Source organism: Halichoerus grypus, chromosome 5, assembly GCF_964656455.1.
Source record: "Halichoerus grypus chromosome 5, mHalGry1.hap1.1, whole genome shotgun sequence".
NCBI lineage: Eukaryota > Metazoa > Chordata > Mammalia > Carnivora > Phocidae > Halichoerus > Halichoerus grypus.
The window spans coordinates 106,819,098-106,840,789 of NC_135716.1; the positions used below are offsets into that span (position 1 = coordinate 106,819,098).

Here is a 21,692-nt window from a genome sequence, read left to right on the forward strand (position 1 = left end):
ATGTAATATCAATATTCATTTATATCTACTCATATATTCTTAGCTTTTCCTTTCTTAATTTTTTTTTCCCTTTTGATTATTTTCTTTCTGTCTGAAGACCTCTGTTTAGATTTTGATGTGGCTTTTAGTTTAACTCTGCTAGCAACAATTCTGTTTATATTTATCTGAAAACCTATATTCATCTTAGTTTTTGAAGGATATTTTCTGTGGAGATAGAATTCCTTTCCAGCACTTGGGTTATCATTTCATTGTCTTCTGATTTTATTGTTCTTTTATTGTTTCTTTTAAGAATGCACTATCAATCTTGTTGCTCATTCAAGGTAATGTTTCCATTACCTTGACTGTTTTTATGGTTTTATTTTTAGTTTTAGATTTAATCAGTTTTACTATGGTGTGTCTGGGTGTGAGGTGTGGATTGGCTTGTATATAGCCTACTCAGGTTTGGAAGAACTTCTGAACTGGGAGTGGATGTCTTCCTCACTTCTCTGAAAATTTTGGTCACTATGTATTCAAATAATTCTGCCTCCCTGTTCTCTCTCTGCTCTTTTTATGAGATCCAAGTACATGTACATTAGATCTTTTCACTATGCCATATGTTTCTCTTATGCTTTTCTGGATTTCCATTTTTTCTGTGCTTCCATTGCATGATTTCATTAACTCATTTTGCAGTTTGTTATCCTCTATGCTGCTGTGTCTAATCTGCTATTGACCCTTCTTTAAAGTTCTCAATTTGCTATTTTATTTCTATTTATTTTTACATATTATAATTTGTTGGTGAAATTCTCAATATTTTCACCTATTTTCCTCACCTTTTCCTCTGCTTATTTTAACATATTAACCATATTTACTTAAAAGTTCTTGTCTGGTAATTTCTCATATATTTATCATCTGTTATTCTCTTTCTTTTTTCCCCCCAGTTTTTAATCCTGCTTTTTTAAAATTCAAGTGGTCTTATCTTTTTGCATGTCTAGTAATTTATAATTGAATGCCACCATATGATATTATCATCTGTGTACCTTCAGAAATTGGCAAATATCCTGTGGGGACAACTTGTCATGTGCAAAGGTCAGTTTTTTGCCCACCCCTTCTCACTAGGATCTTAGCCCCACGGGTCCGAAATTTCATCTTTATTATACTGGAAGCCTGCCAAAGGCTCTCCTGTTTTTTTCTGTTCCTAATTTCATTCTGCACAAGGAAAGCCTGGTTTTTCATATCCTTTTCCTGAGCCCTGCACTGGCAAATACCCTCAGAAAAAAAATTATCATCAGTCTATGAGTTTACTGCTTTTAACTTTCCCTCTGTCCAAAATCTTGTGTTCCTCTAGTCCTGCTTCTACAGTTCCCTGGTGCATTTAGACATGAGCATTAAAAAAAAAAAAATAATAGACTTTATTTTTAGAGCAATTTTAGTTTTACAGAAAAATTGGGCAGAGAGTGCACAGAGGTCATATGTATATTTTAATCTCCTTTTATTGTTATTCTCAACAGGTCTACTGCAAGATACTCTATCATACCAACAAGTGGATATACCTCTTAAGGGGTACTTCTTGAAAGGATCAATATACTATAAAGGAACATTAACTTGATATCCACATATAAGTCTCCAAGTTGTAAATAATATATTTATATATTTAAATGAAAAGATTGGAAAAATATTTTCAGCAAATATAGAAAGAGAGTTCATTATACCAAGAGCTCATAGAAGTTGATATTGGAATAATACCTCAATAACTAGATGGACAAACTTTATAAAAGTTTTAATGTGAAGGTAGGTTTAGCTGATTAACACTTAAGAATTTGCTAAACTGACTAATTTATCAAAAAACACAAATGAAAATAAGTATTTTTTGCCCATTAAATCAGTTCAAATTACTTCTAGTTATGACTTCCTAGGCATTAAACCTTGATCCTTAATGCTAGCTGTTAGCTGGATTTTGCTTTAAACTGAAAAATGATGGGGGCTCCTGGGTGGCTCAGTTGGTTAAGTGTCCAACTCTTGATTTTGGCTCAGGTCATGATCTCAGTGTTGTGAGAGTGAGCCCTGCTTTGGGCTCTGTGCTGGGTGTGGAACCTGCTTAAGATTCTCTCTTTTCCCTTCCCTTTGCCCCTCCCCTAATCCCCTTCTCTTTCCCTCTCTAAAAAACAAAAACCAAAAAACCTGAAAAATGATGTCATCAAATCCTGATGCTACCACTGGCCTTACCACAAAAATTAATACCATCTAAAATTCCTGCTGCTTTGCTCCAATCCACTAGTTTACACTTAGAAATTATTATCTCAGACCAAATCAAGCCTGAATCTGTCATATCCTTTTCAACCATGATTTGGTTTTCTCACCACCCTCCTTGGTATTTATGCTATTATCAGAAGAATCCCCTTACCTTCCCATTCTTGACCATCTTCTTTTTCTATGCCAAAGTCCTATTATTCCTAATATTAAAGTATATGTGGACTATAATGATATCCACCATTTATGTGGTAGTGGTAAAATTGGCAATTTTAAACATCATTAGTGTCAGAGCAAGCTAGTAAGCTATGTTAGAAAAGCAGAAAAATATAATGAAAGCAACTAAATTTTCAAAAATAAGACAATGGTTAGGGAAATTATCAATTTGTATATTTTTATACAATCAACACTTTAGTGCACATACTATTTTAAATGGCTTACAAAAAATATTTGGAACATCATGGGTAAAATAAATACATAGAAAAAAGCAAAGAAAACCTTAAGTGTTTAGAGAAAATACAATCAGAGATAGGATTAGTTCCAAACATTCATGGGTTTTATAGGGTTTTGGAGAAAAACTAGCCTCTGCTCTTTGAGCTTCCTACCAGGCAGAGGGGAAAGTTGATTATGATACAAGTGTCTGAATGACTAAAACAAACAAACAAACAAACAAAAAAAGTTGGTTAGGAGCAATATGGTTTGTCCTGAGACCTGAGAGAAATCTCTGTCTTAGGTAAGTTCCCTCCCACCTACATGAAATAATTTGAAAATAAATCTTGATCAGCAAACTGCTTTTTCAAAGAAGTCCTACACAAAGTCCCAATATTTAAAACAATAAACTAGATTAAATCGACCTGCTCAAATATAATAAATTTGATAAAATTTCCTCAGCAAAGAAAAGTCAGGAAGAACAAAAAGGAAAGAACATCACCTTCCAAGTGAAGCTAAGAGAGACACCTGCTCAAACATTTATATCATGAGACTGAGCAAACTATTAACCTTTTTGAATCTGTTTCCTTGGCTTTGAAATGTAGTAATCCTTCCTTAAAGGATTATAAAGCTTAAATAAAATGAGAAAAAGTATGTAAAACACCTGGTACATAGAATGTCCTATAAAAATAATGATTTCCTTCTTTCTTCTCTGCTTCTGGTGATTCATATTTCCAACATCTTCTTAAATTGATTTTGTTATTAAAACAGATTTATATATTAGTTACTTTATAGAGAAGGACTTTTTTTGGGTGTGGGGGCCAGGGACTATTAACTAGAAATTAAGATCCTGGTACTTGTGTCAGGTGCTCTGTTAGGCATCGTACTAAGTGATGGTATGTGATACATGTTTTTTTTTTTAAGATTTTATTTTTTTAAAATAAACACCCAAAGTGGGGCTCAAACTCACAACCCTGAGATCAAGAGTTGCATGCTCTACCAACTGAGCTAGCCAGATGCTCCGGTATATGCTTATGATTATTAATCTCCTTTTATATCTGTGGTTACAGTTTCTCTTTCATACGTAATATAAAGGACTTGCATCTTTTTTTTATTGACTTGGATTTTCTGCAGTTTATCTCTTTTAATGATCTTCTGAAGAGCCAGCATTTACGTTTATTTATCATTCTATGTTTTTTTCATTTATAAATTATTAATCTACCATTTTATTAATTCTTCTATGTTTTTCTTATACTCATTTTAAAGAATTATTTCTAGCTTCTCCACTTGAATGATTAATTCATATATTTTCATTCTTTCTTGTTTAATATAAAGTCATTACATTTAAACATTCAATTTTTTTCTGAGTATAGATTTGGCAGCATCCCACCATTTTTAAACCTTCTGTAATTATAGTTACGATTTCATCTTTTATCTGAGTTAAGAGAATTTTTCCTCTTAGAGTAGCCAAAGCTGGTAGCTACCCCAGGACCCCAAAATCTGTTATTTCCTTCTTATACAGTAATATAGTATTTAGTTGAGCACATGGTCACCAATCTGAAGACTACTACTTCTTAGTCACTCTTGTGGCTAGGTATTGCCGTGTGATTTAGTTCTACCAGGAATTGTGAAGAAATGATGAAGTGATGCAAACTTTTACTCTGAAAATGAGTGTGTTTTCTTCTCAATGCCTGGGATACAAACACAAACGAGAGAGGAGCTGGTACAGTGTAGAAGCCACAGGTTGGGGTGCGTAGAATAAACAAATAGAAGATGCCTGGGTCCTGGACACCAAGGAGCTGCTCTATCTACCTGATGGCTTATGACAAAATTGTTTGTGAGACAGAGACAAAAACAAACAACCCCCCCCCAACTTCTATCTCATTCAAGAACTGTTTTGAGACTCTGCCTCAATAGGTATAATTATATCTAATGCAGTTAATAATTTTTAGTATCTTTGCATCATTATCAAAGCATAAATAATGAACAATTTCTGACTGGAATGTGTTGAGATATTTTTGGTTACCTACTACATGATCAAGTTTTGTAAATCCTGTATTTTGTTAGTATTGTAAATATTCCTGTATTTTGTTAGTATTCAAAGATATATAACTATGTATGTATGTATAAGTTTTGCATATATTTATATTTATATATTATTCAATCTACCTCATTAATCATGCTACCACTTCCCATATTATGCTCTATAAATATTACCTTTTAATAGGTTCACCTCAAAATAAAAAGTTTAATGGTCCCTATGAGCCCTGCTTCCTGTCTTTATTGTAGAGTTTAATAACACAGACTCAGGACCAGGTTATTTGAATCCTAGATCCCCCAGTTTATAGGCAGGCTGTGTGAATTTGGGTAAGTTATTACCTCAGTTTCCATGTCAGTGAAATAGGGAAAATAATAGTACTTATCTCATAGGATTGTTATAAGGATTGTAAGATGAATATATACTGAACACTTTGAACAGTGCCTAACAGAGTAAGCATTTTTAAAAACAGCTAGGTATTTGATACATTTCATATAAAAGGCTCTGAGAAGTAACAAAGTAATAGAATCTGCTTAATATTGATTATTCTAGCATTTTGCAAACCTGACTGTGGAATACTTTGGTTATAGCCAGGGGAAGAAAATGTGTTTCATGGAATACTGGTTTTGGAAATATTGAACTAGATTATTCAGACCAACTGCATATGGCAAATTCTTCAGCTTACCATGGGGTACATGAATGCAATTTGAAAGGTCTGTGAACCTCTTGAAATTGATATGGGCTTTAGGTATAAATGCATATATACGTATTTCTACAGAAAAGATCCACAGAGTTAATCTTATTCTCAAATTCTCCATCTGCATTTTATGCTTAACTGAAACATCAGATCAAAAATAATACAAGTCACTTTCTACTGTTTTATTGTTCTCTTTTTTGTTGACTGTCTTGGGTTTATCTTCCACATTATTGTTAAGCTTTTTTCTTGTCTTTTTAAAACTCTTATCATTTATTTTGTAGAACATGTTTAAAATTTTTTTTTTGGTTGAAGCATAGTTGACATACAATATTATATTAGTTTCAGGTGTACAACATAGTAATTTGACATTTATATGCATTATAAAATCACCACCACTATGTCTAATTACCATTTGTCATCATACAAAGTTATTACAATATTATTGTCTATATTCCCTCTGATGTACTTTACATCCCTGTGACTTCGGTATTTTATTATTTTTTGTTTGTTTTTGTTTTACCTTATGAGAAGTTAGATGTTTTATTTTTTCTCTTATTCAGAATATGAAAATACTGGTGGCTTAGTGGTTTGCAAATATGTTGAACCAGGTAATCTTTATTCCCCCAAATTTTTACTTAAATTCTAACATCTGAATATTAACATATAATGTATTGTTGGTTTCAGGAGTAGAATTTAGTGATTCATCACTTCATTGTTAAATTTTTTGGAGTATCAATGGATTTTTATTCTTTTAATATAATTTTTAATGTCTTTAAATTTTCTTATTTTAACTCATTTCTTTACCATTTCATCTGAACATTCTCTCTCTAAATGACTTTCTCATTCTGTTTTATAAAAAGCAGTGATTGTTGCATAATTTTATTGAATGCTAATTGTTTTCTAATATTTCCTTTTGGGTCCCACAGCAAATCATTTTCAGAAAAAAAAAAAAAGTCTTTTTTTTTTTTTTTCTAAGTAGGCTCCATGCCCAGCATGAAGCCCAATGCAGGGCTTGAACTCACAACCCTGAGACCAAGACCTGAGCTGAGATCAAGAGTTGGAGGCTGAACCGACTGAGCCACCCAGGTGCCCCAGAAACAAAGCCTTTATACAGGGTATCCAGATGCTGTTTCCTTTCTACTTTTTTGAACTATTATATATTCAGGTTTGATCATTATTTTATTTGTTTTTCTCATTTTTTAAAAAATATTTTATTTATTTATTTGAGAGAGAGAGTGAGAGAGAGCACGAGCAGGGTGAACAGGGAGAGCAGGGAGAGCAGAGAGCCTGATGTCGGGCTTGATGTGGGGCTGGATCCCAGTACTCTGGGATCATGACCTGAGCCGAAGGCAGACGCTTACCAACTGAGTCACACAGGCACTCCTGCTTTTCTCATTCTTAAACAAGGTAATACCTACCCCTACTTCTAATGAGTCAGTTTAGATGGTAAGTAAACTTTCTTGTTCCAGCACGTTTTCCAACAGTGCTTTTGAATAACTTTTTCAGATATAAAGCTGATGGGGAAGAAATATATGTATTTCCCATACATTTCACAATTTTTAGTAGATTTTGCCTACTATTCCTCCTTATTTGAGAGAAAATCCTTTTATACCTACAATTGATACTCTAATACTTCACACTAATGCAAATATCTTCGCATAAAATATAATCAAAGTAACTTAGTGTACCTGGTTGACATTACTCTGAGACATATACTGGACAATGACATTAAAAGAAATAAAAGTTTATTGGATATATCATTTGCAAATATCTTCTCCCATTCAGTAAGTTGTGTTGTTTTGTTGATGGTTTCCTTTGCTGTGCAAAAGCTTTTGTATTTTGAAGTAGTTCCAACAATTTGTTTGCTTTTGTTTCCCTTGCCTTAGGAGACCTAACTAGAAAAATGTTGCTTCTGATGATATTACTGCCTGTGCTCCCTTCTAGGATATTTATGGTTTCAGGTCTCACGTTTAGGTCTTGAATCCATTTTGAATATTTTTGTGTATGGTGTTAGAAAGTGGTCTAATTTCATTTTTGTGCATGTTGCTGTCCAGTTTTTCTCGCACCATTTATTGAAGAGACTATTTTTTCCCCATTGTATCTGCTTGCCTCCTTGTCATAGATTAATTACCATATAATCATGGGTTTATTTCTGGGGTTTACATTTTGTTCCATTGATCTATGCAACTATTTTTGTGCCACTACCATACTTTTTTGATTACTACAGCTTTGTAGTATATCTTTAAATCTGGGATTGTTGGTATCTCCAGCTTTGTTCTTTCTCAGAATTGCTTTGGCTATCCAGGGTCTTCTGTGATTCCATACAAATTTTAGTATTATTTGTTCTATTTCTGTGAAAGGTGCTATAGGTATTTTGATAGGATTTGGATTGAATCTGTAGATTGCTTTGGGTAGTATGGACATTTTAACAATATTAATACTTCTAATCCATGAGCATGGAATATATTTCCATTTGTCTGTGTCATTTTCAATTTCTTTCATCAGGGGTTAATATGTAAAATATATTAAAAACTTACACAACGCAACACCAAATGAACAAAAATCACAAACAATCTGATTTTAAAAATGGGAAGAGGGGGTGCCTGGGTGGCTTAGTCGGTTAAGCGTCTGCCTTCAGCTCGGGTCATGGTCCCAGGGTCCTGGGGATCGAGCCCCGCATCAGGCTCCCCACTCAGCGGGAAGCCTGCTTCTCTCTCTCCCTCTCCCACTCCCCTTGCTTGTGTTCCTACTCTCACTGTCTCTCTGTCAAATAAATAAATAAAATCTTTAAAAAAAAAAAAATGGGAAGAGGACCTGAACAGATATTTTTCCAAAGATATACAAATGGCTAATAGATACATGACAAGATGCTCAACATCACTAATTATCAGGTAAATGCAAATCAAAACCACAATGAGATATTATCTTAAACTAGTTAGAATGGTTAAAATCAAAATGACAAGAAATAACAAGTGTTGGTGAGGCTGTAGAAGAAAGGGAACCCTCGTGTACTGTTGGTAGGAATGAAAATTGGTATAGCCCCTGTGGAAAACAGGGCAGAGGTTCCTCAAAAAATTAAAAATAGAATTACCATATGATCTAATAATTCCACTACAGTATATTACCCAAAGAAAACAAAAACACTAATTTGAAAAGATATGTGCACCTCTATGTTTATTGCAGCACTATTTACAATAGCCAAATTATGGAAGCAACTTAAGTGTCTATCAATAGACAAATGGATAAAGAAAAGTCAGCACACACACACACACACACACACACACACAGAGGAATATTACACAGACATAAAAAAACATGAGATCATGCCATTTGAGACAACATGGATGGAGCTAGAGGATATTATGCCAAATGAAAGAAGTCAGAGTGAGAAAGACAAATACCATATGATTTCACTCATAAGTGGAATCTTTTTTTTTAAGATTTTTATTTATTTATTTGAGAGAGAGAGAGAGAGAGAAAGAGAGAGAACATGAGCTGGGAGGAGGAGCAGAGGGAGAAGCAGACTCTCCGCTGAGCAGGGAGCCCGATGCAGGGCTCAATCCCGGGACTCCAGGATCATGACCTGAGCCAAAGGCAGTCACTTAACTGACTGAGCCACCCAGGTGCCCCTCATAAGTGGAATCTAAACAACAACAACAAAACAAATAAAAAGTAGAATCAGAGGTATAAATGCAGAGAATAAACTGATGGTTGCCACAGGAGAGGATGGTGGGGGTTCAGCAAAATGGGTGAAGGAGAAAGGGAGACACAGGCTTCTAGTTATGGAATGAATAAGTCAAAGGGATAAAAGGCACAGCATAAGGGATGCAGTCAGTGATATTGTAATAGTGATGTAATGAGACAAACTGTAGCTACACTTGTGATGAGCACGTCATAATGTATAAATTTGTCAAATCACTAAGTTTACCTGAAAATAATGTAACATTGTGTGTTAACTATATTCAAAACCAATCAATCAATTAGTAGACTTTGAGTAAAGCAAATTATCCTTCCTAGTGTAGGTGGGCTGCACTCAATCAGTTGAAGGCCTTAAGAGAAAAAGACTGAGGTCCCCCAAAGAGGAAGAATTCTGACTCAAGTTGCAAAATCAACTCTTCCCTGGGTCTCCATCCTGCTGGCTTGCCCTGCAGATTTTGAACTTGCCAGCTTCCACAATCTTGTGTGCCAACTTCTTTAAATAAATCTCTATTTATTCACATACACGCACATATACACACACATAAAATAAAATAAAATAAATTCAGTTATTTGAAAAAAAGATAAAATTTTAGATGATATTCCTCATATAGATGTAAGATCTGTAACAAAGAATAATTACTAACCTCTTCATTTCTTTTATCTATCCTAATATCCATTTGATTGCATAGTATTTTTATTTCAATCTCTGCAGTATCATCTACCTCCTGCTTTCCATTCTTTCTGTTACTGTCCTCGTTCAGATTCTTAATGCCTATCACCTGGATTATTATAGTAACTTTCCAACTTGTCACTTCATTTTCACTGCTCTCCACCAGAGTTTTCTTTCTAAATCTAATATCTCATCATGTAACCCTAGGATCTGAGTGTTGAAAGACTTTTAATAGTTTCACAGGTTTATGTAATACGATTAAGTACCTCTTGTCCCAACATTTGAAATTCTCCATTACTATGGTCAATCTTTTTTTAGACTTTTATACCATTATACACATTGTATGCTCACCCAGGGCTACTCCATAAATTCTGCTCTATCATTCTAATGCTAATACCTTTACTACACTATTCCTTCTACATGAAATCTTAGCCTATTAAAATCCTATTTCTTCTTTCCCAATTTGGATCTCTCCATCTTTTATGCTCCCATGCTACTTGTTGTTGTTTTTTTTAATGAAGATTTTATTTATTTGACACAGAGAGAGAGAGAGGGAGAGAGCAAGCACAAGCAGGGGGAGCAGTAGACAGAGGAGAAGTAGGCTCCCCACTAAGCAAGGAGCCTGATGTGGGGCTCGATGTGGGGCTCTATCCCAGGACCCTGGGATCATGACCTGAGCCAAAGGCAGCTGCTTAACCAACTGCGCCACCCAGGCGCTCCTCATGCTACTTGGTTTTAAAACTTACCACATCCTACCTTACATACATATAGTACTTATTATTTGTTATACATATTTGGAACATGGCAGATGATATCAGATATTCTTTTCTTTCCATGGGTGTTTCCTGGCTTTCTAATAAGACTGGAAAATGTAAGAAACTTGTCTACTAATTCTCTGTCTTCTCATCATTTAACATAGTATTGTATATACATACATGTTAGATTATCAGTAAATACTTGATAATAGTATCAGATAGATTTAGTGGTAGATTAGAATAAAGCCTGAAATGCCTGTCCCTTCTTCCAGATGCCAGCCTCATTTGGAAATATCTGAACTTGTTTCTCTGCTTCTATTTAGCAGCATCTTTTAAACTGAAACTAAATCACACGTGTCAAAATGTGTGGATTTTCTGCATCTCTGATTCTGTAATTTTCTTGTCCAGTGAATAATAAAAGTATTTTCACACTTTTGGTTAGTTCATGGATATCCTTACTTACATTCCTATTTGTATTTGATTCTCTTTCTCCTCACCCTACTCAAACTTTACTGTAAACATTGCCTGTCCTATACAGTGGAAGAACTTCCTTAATGTACAGAACCACAATACTGATTTTGAATATTTTTCAATATTTGAATATTTAAGAACATTTCTCATTTAATATATATACAACTTGGGACACTGAAACTCCCACTCAGCTACAAGAAGTGCCATTTATTTTTCCATTTATTGCACAAAACTATGCACAATACTAACCCAAATATATACCATCCTCATAAACACAGAGGCAACGCATTTTAGCATAATTTCTTATGCTGCCTAGAAAATCCTTACTTTCAATTTGAGTCGGTATAGCTTAAGAAATACTCTTCTAAATATTTCATTTAAAATCTAGACACTTTAAAAAAATTAAAAAATCTAGACACTTATTCTTTCTTTTATTGCTCGAGTTTATATATATATATATATATACATATATATATATTTTAAAAGATCTTAAAGATTTATTCATTTATTTGAAAAAGAGAGAGCATGGGGGGAAGGGGCAGAGGGAGAGGGAGAGAGAGAATCTCAAGCAGACTCCCTACTGAGCTCGGAGCCTCACCTGGGGCTTGATCCCACAACCCTGAGATCATGACCTGAGCCAAAATCAAGAGTCAGATGCTTAACCGACTGAGCCACCCAGGTGCCCCGCTCAGGTTTATATTTTTAAATATATGTTTAAGAAGCATTACTGAAGGGGTGCCTGGGTGGCTCAGTCATTAAGCGTCTGCCTTCGACTCAGGTCATGATCCCAGGGTCCTGAGATCGAGCCCCGCATCAGGCTCCCTGCTCCGCGGGAAGCCTGCTTCTCCCTCTCCCACTCCCCCTGCTTGTGTTCCCTCTCTCGCTGTGTCTCTCTCTTTCAGATAAATAAATAAAATCTTTTTTTTAAAAAAAAAGAAGCATTATTGAAAAGATCAAAGCATTTGGTACATAAACAAAACTAGTCTCTAATATTTTTTAGGAATCAGATATCTGTACACTAGAAATAGAAATATTGAGTCAAAATGTTACAAATCACAAATTTGTTTCATAAGATCACCAAACATGGCATTAACATTCATATCTCCTTACTGTGTATAATCCATAAAACTGAAAAATAAACCACAATTTTCATTAATTTCAAATAAGGAACATGCTCAGAAGATTTATAATTAGGGGGCATATTTACATCTAGTATTATTTTTTAAAGTATTTATTGAGCATTTACTATGCGCCAAGCATTATTCAGTAGAGGATGAGTATTTTCTTAGCAAAAGATACCAACAATTCAGATCCATTTTAAAGAGAATACTTTAGTGGAAAAATGTAATCAATAATTTGTCTCTCAACCTCAGAACAATTAAGTTGTCTCTGTTTCCAAATACCCACTTGGAGAGTTTCCAACTTTCCTACATTTCTATTGTATTATGAATAATGTTTCTAGCTCACTAATTTTGCTGCTAATCAAACACTGAAAAGAGATTCTTTATACTTTCAGATATGCTTTGAAAAAAAAAGCCCTCCCAACATATGCACAAGGGAATTATAAGTTCATTAGTATACAGTTTTTCAAATCTTAGATTCATGGCTCATTATATTACCTTAGAAATAAAAATATATTTTTACACTTATATGACAGCAAAAAGAATTAGAATTAACATCTGATTATGAGTTTTAATTTTTGAAATTAATCTACAGGCATCTCTAATTTAAATATTTCAAATGAAAATGATATTTCAAATATTTAAACAAACAATACTTAAAACTTAAATTAGATCCATTTAACGTTATGCTTTCCAAAAACATGCAGCATTTCCTGATTTTAAATTTTTTTTTTTTTTTAAGATTTTATTTATTTGTGAGAGAGACAATGAGAGACAGAGAGCATGAGAGGGAGGAGGGTCAGAGGGAGAAGCAGACTCCCTGCTGAGCAGGGAGCCTGATGTGGGACTCGATCCCGGGACTCCAGGATCATGACCTGAGCCGAAGGCAGTCGCTTAACCAACTGAGCCACCCAGGCGCCCCATTTCCTGATTTTAAAAGAATTTCTATATTTTATAGTATAGATTCTATAGCAGACAAACCTAAAAATATATGCAGACCTTGAAATTTTAGAAACTTTTGCCATGGTTCTTACCCAATTCTATCTTTTATTCAGTTAAAGTTTGTGGCTACATATTTCAATGGGAAAACAGATTATCTGTAATCCAGTGATATGACATAATATTCTAAATCACAGAATCACACATCACATCAGTCCTGGCGGTGAATGCCTCATGTTGTTTTTATAGGTCACTAAAGCCTAAATTACCTTGAGACCAATCCAGGAAATTCTGCTAATTCCAAAGCCTTCTAGAAAGCTTTACCTAATTTGGAAAGGCGTTCACCAATTTCTACAAAGTTGTTCATGATATGACATAATAATATAATATGATATGATATGATATAATATAATATAATATAATATAATATAATATAATATAATATATATCCAGGTTGTATGTGAGAAGAAATACTAACCCAGCTCATCCTCCTAGGAATACAAATTGGCATTATGTCTAGCCATAAGTGGATATTAAGCATGAGGACTACCCATTGAACAGTATTTGTGTATAAACAAATTCTTTGCTTATAAAGTTTATAAAGGTAATAAATTTCAACAAGATATCTGTCTCTCAGTTCCTGTGATACTCTACACAATTGCAAATAATATGAAGTGTAGGTGTGCATTGGTATAGGATACCCTGAGGTATTTTGGACTAAACTGAGAATTAGAGGGGATATTTTTTATTTCATTCTTCTTTTTCTTTTCAAGATTTTATTTATTTATTTGACAGAGAGAGAGAGACAGCGAGAGAGGGAACACGAGCAAAGAGAGTGGGAGAGGGAGAAGCAGGCTTCCCGTTGAGCAGGGAGCCCAATGCAGGCCTCGATCCCAGCACCCTGGGATCATGACCTGAGCCAAAGGCAGATGCTTAACAAGTGAGCCACCCAGGCGCTCCTCATTTCATTTTTCATCCTGACTCCATTATTCCTTTAGTGCCTAGCTCATTATTTTTTTTCTTGAACATCTTTTCTCATCTTAAAAAGATAAATTCACACATTTATTTTAGTGACATTTAAATATGTAAGAAAATGCTCTGCTGTTTAATACCAGTCAAAATATGAAGAATCATGTCCAGGATAAGAGACTAAAAAGAGAAAAATACATATAAACATATATATGCACAATAGAATTGTTAAGGGAAATTGGTATAAACAAAAATTGTCCCAGGATACCAAAGGTTATGCTTGCAAAAACTATACATCTCTTTATTCAAGGTATGATAAAACAGCCCAGGATGATCATCAAAGTTGTACGATCAAGAACTGACTACCAAGAAGATATGACAGTCTATGGGGCACCTGGGTGGCTCAGTTGGTTAAGCGACTGACTCTTGGTTTCAGCTCAGATCATGATCTCAGCATGGTGAGATGGAGCCCCACATTGGGCTCTGTGCTCAGCACAGAGTCTGCTTGAGATTGTCTCCCTCTCCTTTTGCCCCTCTCCTCACTTGCATACTCTTTCTCTCTCTCTCAAATAAATAAATAAAATCTTTTTAAAAAGAAGATATGATGGTCCAATTATTGTTATTATGACATTACATGAAAGTATTTGACAAAACTGCAAAAGGAAAGTACTTATTGACATTTTTTATAACTATTTTGTCTTTCTGTTTAAAACAAACAAAAAAGAAACAAACAAAAAAACCTCTTTTGAGTATTAGAGACAGCTGCTGAAAATATTGGATGCCAGTAAGATTTTTTTCATGATTTTGTCAAATCTTTCCCTATTCTACTCTGTCCTGGGAACTGCTGCTAAATTCATAAGTCTAAAACATAGCCTAATCAAGTAATTTCCTTGCTAAGTTACCTTTGGGTAATTTTTTAAAAAATCCTCTTCACCCATTCAGTGTGATTATAAACCAAATCCGTATGTACCCGCCTAACATTGCAGCTTCTCCCCTGCTGCTGTCCTTCTGAGCATGTCACACCCTCATTTAGAATGTCTGTCTTGTTCTTCTACGCCTGGCTCATTCCAAGTCTTTCCTTTCTATCAGTTCCTGATACCAAAGGGGTTTGCAACTTTCTTGAATCAGTCAGGCAGGTCCAAATTTCTCCCTTGCCTGAATTACTGCAATAATTGGAAATTATACCTTGAAGGACTGCATGTGATGATACAGGTAACACCTGGTAAATTAATGTGTTCCAAAAATTCATTTAAAGTTACTCACTAGAAGTTGAAAATTAAAACAAAAAAATTATTGAAGTATAATTGACACTAGAAGTTGAAAATCACTTGCCCACAGATTTATTAAATATAATTAATATTCCACGCTATATTTTAGATAATAAAAAATGTAGCTGAAATATATTACTAACAAAAATATAACTTTCAGAAATTTCTGTGAAAATATGTATACCATACTCCAGCTCAAAAGCTGAAAGTCAATAATATGAGGTATCTGAAAAAAGTCAAATTCATAGAATTGGAGTGGAATGGTGGTTGTCAGGGACCGGGGGAGGAGGAAATGGGGAATTAGTAATCAATAGGCATAAAGTTTCAGTTAATCAAGATTAATAAGTTCTAGGGATGGTCAACGATACTGTATTGTATCATTAACATTTAACAATTTGTTGAGAGACTAGATCTCAGGTTAAGTGTTCTTACCACAGCAAAAAAAAAAAAAAAAAAAAAAAAAGTCAAACATGTATCACTTCATCATCTATTCTTTGTACCTCCCTAACAAACTGCAGCCCCAGATATTCAGTAGGTATTTTTTTTTTTCTGGTTAGTCATTGCTTCAAAAATAAACACCCCGAAACTTACTGGCTTGAAACAACTATTTTATTTGCTTACAAGTTTGCAGTCTGAGCTGGGCTCAGCTTCTGATTCTTCTGCTGGCCACACTTGTGGGTAAATTCAGCTCTCACATCAGCTGTGGGTAATGAGGAAGTGGAAAGGGCTAGGCATCTCCATCTTTCCACGTAGTCTCAGGGCTTCTCACTCTCCTTGGTGCTGCTTCATGTGGTCTTTCTAGAGGCATGGCTGAATTTCTTGTCTGGCTCCTATGAGTGCAAAAGTGGAAGCTGCCAGACATTTTAAGGCTTAGGTCTGGAACTGGCACAGTGTCATATTAGCCATATTCTTTTGGTTAAGCACATCATTGCTTCCCAGATTCAAGGAAAGGGGATTGCACAAGAGGATGAATACCAGGAGACTGACTCATCAGGGGCTGCCAATGGAACAGACTACCCCATGGCTTAATCACTACTTATTGAGTTGGCTGCTACTAATATAGAACACAATATTCTAGTCTCTACTCAATAGGGTAAAATGAATTTACATGTTAGTAACATGCAAAATTCAAGTATATGTGAATTAAATGCTTTAGTATGTACAGAATGTGACTTGGTTATTCTTTTAACAAAGTTCTACTTCACTACAACTTAGGCTATAATTCCTATCAATGGGAGTTAAATTGAAAAGTTTTATTCCTGGCTTATAATGTTGAATACATTAGCAAAATACTAAGCTCTCTAAAAATAATGTATCACATAGTGTGAATAAACTTGCAAAGTACTGACTTTTTTCCCCTACCCATGTATTTGGTTTACAGTTGGAGGTGAGTAGGGGGTTGGGATAACTGGGTGACGGACATTAAGGAGGGCACATGATACGATGAGAACTGGGTGCTATATGCAACTGATGAATTATTTAACACATCTGAAACTAATGATGTACTATATGTTGGCTAATTGAATTTAAATAAAAAAATAAAGTTGGCTTCAATTTTGGGGGCACCTGGGTGGCTCAGTCGGTTAAGCTCTGACTCTTGATTTCGGCTCAAGTCATGATTTCAGGGTCGTGAGATTGAGCCCAGCGTGGAGCCTGCTTAAGATTCTCTCTCCCTCTCCTTTTGTCCCTCCCCCTGCCACACTTGCACACTCTTTCTCTCTAAAAATAAAATAAAATGAAATAAAATTGGCTTCAATTTCATAATTTGGAGTGTGCTGAGAAACTAATTTGTTAGCATCACATAGGAAAAAGCAACTCACTAGAGTATCCCAAATAATAAGCCTGCCAGGTTAATATTTAAAGATGCTACAATTATTTGTAATGTTTTAACCACAATGAAAATATTAGTCCTAACAGCTTATAATGAAAAACTTTAAAGTGGGAACTTGAACCCCCCCCTCTTTAAATGCCATTCTCTCCATATTTTTATGGGGGGGAAAGTATGCTAGTTAGCATCTTTTGATTGCAAAAATCAGATACTTATTTAAGTAATCTAAATAATATTTGGTAGTCAGTATGAAGATACAAAATATAAAGATGGAAAACAAGAATCTCAGGGAACCCAGAGCTCATCCTATAGAGGTACCAAGATGATTTAAGATGCAAGACAATTCTAGAAAGGAGATCTTATCACCTTCAGTCCCAGAAAGTTGTCAGTTAACCAGTATTTCCTTTCCAAGCTGGCTTTTATCACTTGCAAATTTTGAACCTTACTCTCAAGGTTTTCGATCCCTTGGTTTCTGCTGACTCATACGTGTGGCAATTATTTTCACCCAAGATGTTCAGTGACATTTGAGATAGGACATTCCTTGATTGTGCAAGACTCTTTAACACATTGCACAATATTGATTGGGCCACAGACACTAAACGCCCATAGCACACACTGGTTATTGTGACAACCAAAGTACCCCACTACTTTGGCAAGCTCCCCTAGAGGGCGATATCTCTCCTCCCCACACTCAAGGAACAACTAACTACATAGGGCAATATGAGCTTTCTGCCTCCTCTCTGGCTAACAAATGGCTAGCTGTCATAATATGGAACAGGTAGGTCTTGTTCCACAAATATCAGTTGCAATTCATATCACATTTCTTTGAATAAAAATAAAGAGACCAAAGCCTTAATACATAATCTAACAATAGTGCTTCTATGTATTTACAAAAATGACTTGAAAACTATGCTCATACAAAAATCTGCACATGGAAGACATGAAAAGATGCTTGATTTCATTAGTTGTTAAAAGAATGCAAATCAAAACCCTGATAAGATACCATTTCATATCCATTAGATGGCTATAATTTAAAAAATGGACAATTAAAAGTATTGGTGAGGATGCAGAGAAATCAGAACTTTCATACGTTGCTGGTAGGAATTTAAAATGGCACAAGTGTTTTGGAAAAGAGTTTGGAAGTTCCTCAAAGAATCAAACATAGAGCTATCATATGATCCAGAAATTCCACTCCTAGGTATATATATACCCAAAATAGATGAAAACATTTATTCATACAAAAATTGCACATAAATGTTTATAGCAATACTATTCTTAATAGCTAAAAAGTAGAAATAACCCAAATGTCCCTTACATGACAAAGGCATAAATGAAGTGTGATATACCCATGTAATGGAATATTATTCAGACATAAAGAGGAATTCATACATGCTACAACATGGATGTATTTTGAAAACATTATAAGTTAAATAAGTCAGACAGAAAAGGTAACATGTATGACTCCATTTATATGAAATGTCCAGATAGGCAAAGACATAGAGACAGAACGTAGATTAGTGGTTGCCAGGGGCTGAGAGCAAGAGAGAATAGGGAATAAGTGTTAATGGGTGCAGGGTTTCATTCTGGGATGCTGAAATTATTCTGGAATTAGATAGTGGTAGTGGTTGCTCAACATGTGATTGTACTTAAAAATACTTAAATATATATATTTTAAAGGACACATTTTATGGTATGGTATGTTTAAAGGATACATTTTATGGTATTTATAGCTAAAGATTTTTTAAGATAAAGCCAAGAATCAATTTTGCACATGAATGTTTATACAAACTTCATAATCACCAAAGCTGGAAGCAACCAAGATGTCTTTCAGTAGGTGAAAGGTTAAACAAGCTGTGGTATATGTATGTAACAGAATACTCTTCCGTGATAAAAATAAGTAAGCTAGAAGCCATGCAAGAATATGTATGAATCTTATATGCATATTACTAAGTGAAAGATGTCAGTCTGAAAAGGCTACATACTGTATGATTCCATTTATATGACATTCTGGTAAAGGCAAAACTATAGAGTAGGTAAAAAGGCCAGCAGTTACCAAGGGTTCCAGAAGAGGAAAAGTTTCAATAGACAAAATACAGGAGATATTTTCGGGCACTTAAACTATTCTGTATACTAATAGTGGGTACATGACATAATGCATTTGTCAAAACACATAGAACTTTATAGCATAAATAGTAAACCTTAATATATGCAAGTTAAAAAGACATTATTTAGGAAATCAAGGGATATCAGGAGGGAATGTAAATGATGACAAAAGAATCTAACTGTATTACAAATACATGAAATAACCACACTGACGGGAGTAGGGGAACAGATGCTGGCCAAAGCAAAATTGGAAATTAGTAGTCTGTAAATCTAAAGGCAAAAGTAACTATACATAAGCACTGCAGTATAGTTGGTAAAGCTGCTTCCCATAGGGTTTCGGGTAACAATTCTGGTACTGTCATACATACACACTGAAACTGAGTAAGTAAGTAAGGATGATGAGAGCCAGGTTTCTTACTTTTGGAATAGAAGGTTACAGAAAAAAGCAAGGGGAGAGGGTTAGAATGATCAATGTTGTAATGGATTAGAGATAGAAACATTAGTAGGAACTCATATTTAGTTTTATATAGTCACAGATAGAACCATGAGTAGGAACTCATATTTAGTTTGATATAGTCACAGATGAATACATATAAAAATATTTATAGACATTTACATATGCAAGGGTTAGTATACACATATATATTTTCTTGCTCTATCTGCTGAAAAGACCTAGAAATAATGATACTCCACTAGCAATAAGCACACCTGGTGTACCCATCTTGGTCTCTAATACCATGCTCCAATAAAACGAACTGGAGATCCTTGGAGAAATTATTGCTTCCAGAATTGGTGCGGGGAATATATGAGTTTGGAACATCTTGTAGTGCCAGAAAGAACATACTAAACACATTCACACACACTGTTATGAACTGAATGTTGTGTCTCCCCAAAATTCATATATTGAATCCCTAATCCTCAATGTGATAGTATTTGCAGATGGAGCCTCTGAGAGATAATTAGGTTTAAATGATGGTGGGGCCCCCATGATGGGATTCGTATTTTACAAGAAAAGGAAAAGAGAGGAGCTTATGAGTGCTCCCTTCCTCTCTGTCCCAATCTCTCTCTCTCTCTCTCTCTGTCTCTTAATCTCTTTCTCTCTCTCTCCACCATGTAAAGATATAGGAAGACTGGAAAATAGCTCTTTAGAAACACAATGACAGGGCTTCCAGGAACCAGATGAAGGGAAGGAGGAAATGATATTCACAGCTAATGAGTCACCTTCCCCCAGTGGCAGATAAAATGTTTCTTCAAAGCAACAACCAACTGAGAAATGAACAAATAACAACAATCCCCTGTCCCACCACCACCATTTCTAAAAATACATAATTACATTTTATTTGGAACATCGGAATCTCTAAGTAAAATTCTAAGGTTGAGAATATGATTGGATCACATATTATTACAGGGGAATTTTGGCTCCACGATCCCAAATAAACACTGGACAATCAGGTATTACAAGATAACATAGTTGCATGGTGCTGAATATGACTACCTTACACAGAAGTAACCAGCCATGAAGACTTAGTCAGCAGGTAATAGAATAATATTTTGATAAACTGGTATGTATTTTTTTTTCCTTTCCTCATTTTTTTTTTTCCTTTCCTCTATTCATTTGGTGTGATTATAGCCTCAGACAAAGGTTAGTAAACAGAATATGAGTAAAAAGAATTAAATTTTAGCTTTTTCATTTCAAAAGCTAATGTCCAGGAACAAGGTTATGCTACATCATAAGATTTGGGAGAAAATGTGATATGTCAATTTCTATATTGCTCATCCTTCCCATCAGGGATGAAAAATTAGTCACTTTCAGGTTTCTAAGAACCTGATCCCTACCTGTTTTACAACTCCTCACCCTCATCCCAGCCCTGCCAAATTCCTAGTGTGGCCAGAGTTGCAGAATAACATGTTCCCTGTGCCCCATGGAAGAGAGTGCAGGATGCTCTGGAAGGCTTGTCTTCAGGAAAGAGAAGCATACTCTATTTACATGTGTGGACCAATGAACGGAACAGATGATGGCCATGTCATCATTCATCACACAGATGAAAATGACTGAAGAGCAGGTGTCTATCCTCCTTACCAAGACTTTGGCACTTTATAAACCCCCTAGAATTTAGAAGCAACTCTGGGAGAAAGGGAGAAGCAGCTTTACATTGGCTGAGATTTTGATTTTTCCATTTGGCTGATTAAGGATTCAAAATAAAAATTAAGTTCTAATTATAGAATTAAGTGATATTTCTGGTGAATATAAGTCTGAAGTCTAAGGGTAGTAACTACTACATTTTTATCAACACTTAAAAAAAAGAAAGGATGCCTTTCTTAATAATCATAACTTTGAGAAATTGCTGTTAAACATAAAGCTAGAAGAGTTATATTAAAGGGAAAAATTGACAGAGATTAGTTATATACAATATTCCATGTGTTTCCTTATAGCTCCCAGCCCCTTTGCAATTAGGCAGGGTGATGTAACTTGTTCTGG

The 21,692-nt window shown here is 34.9% G+C and overlaps 1 long non-coding RNA gene across 4 annotated transcripts in view; it reads right to left on the reverse strand.

The window, feature by feature from the left end:
- Positions 1 to 21,692, reverse strand: part of LOC118547858 (uncharacterized) — a 107,150-nt gene that overhangs the window by 71,188 nt on the left and 14,270 nt on the right. The window contains exon 4 of one of the 4 annotated variants that reach the window (XR_013448030.1): positions 8,863 to 9,033. The exons of 1 other annotated variant lie outside the window; for it this stretch is intronic. This is a non-coding gene — a long non-coding RNA (uncharacterized LOC118547858). Of the gene's footprint in view, positions 1 to 8,862; positions 9,034 to 15,873; positions 16,134 to 21,692 lie in introns of those variants that run through there. 2 more of the 4 variants (XR_004923302.2, XR_013448028.1) reach the window with 2 other exon arrangements.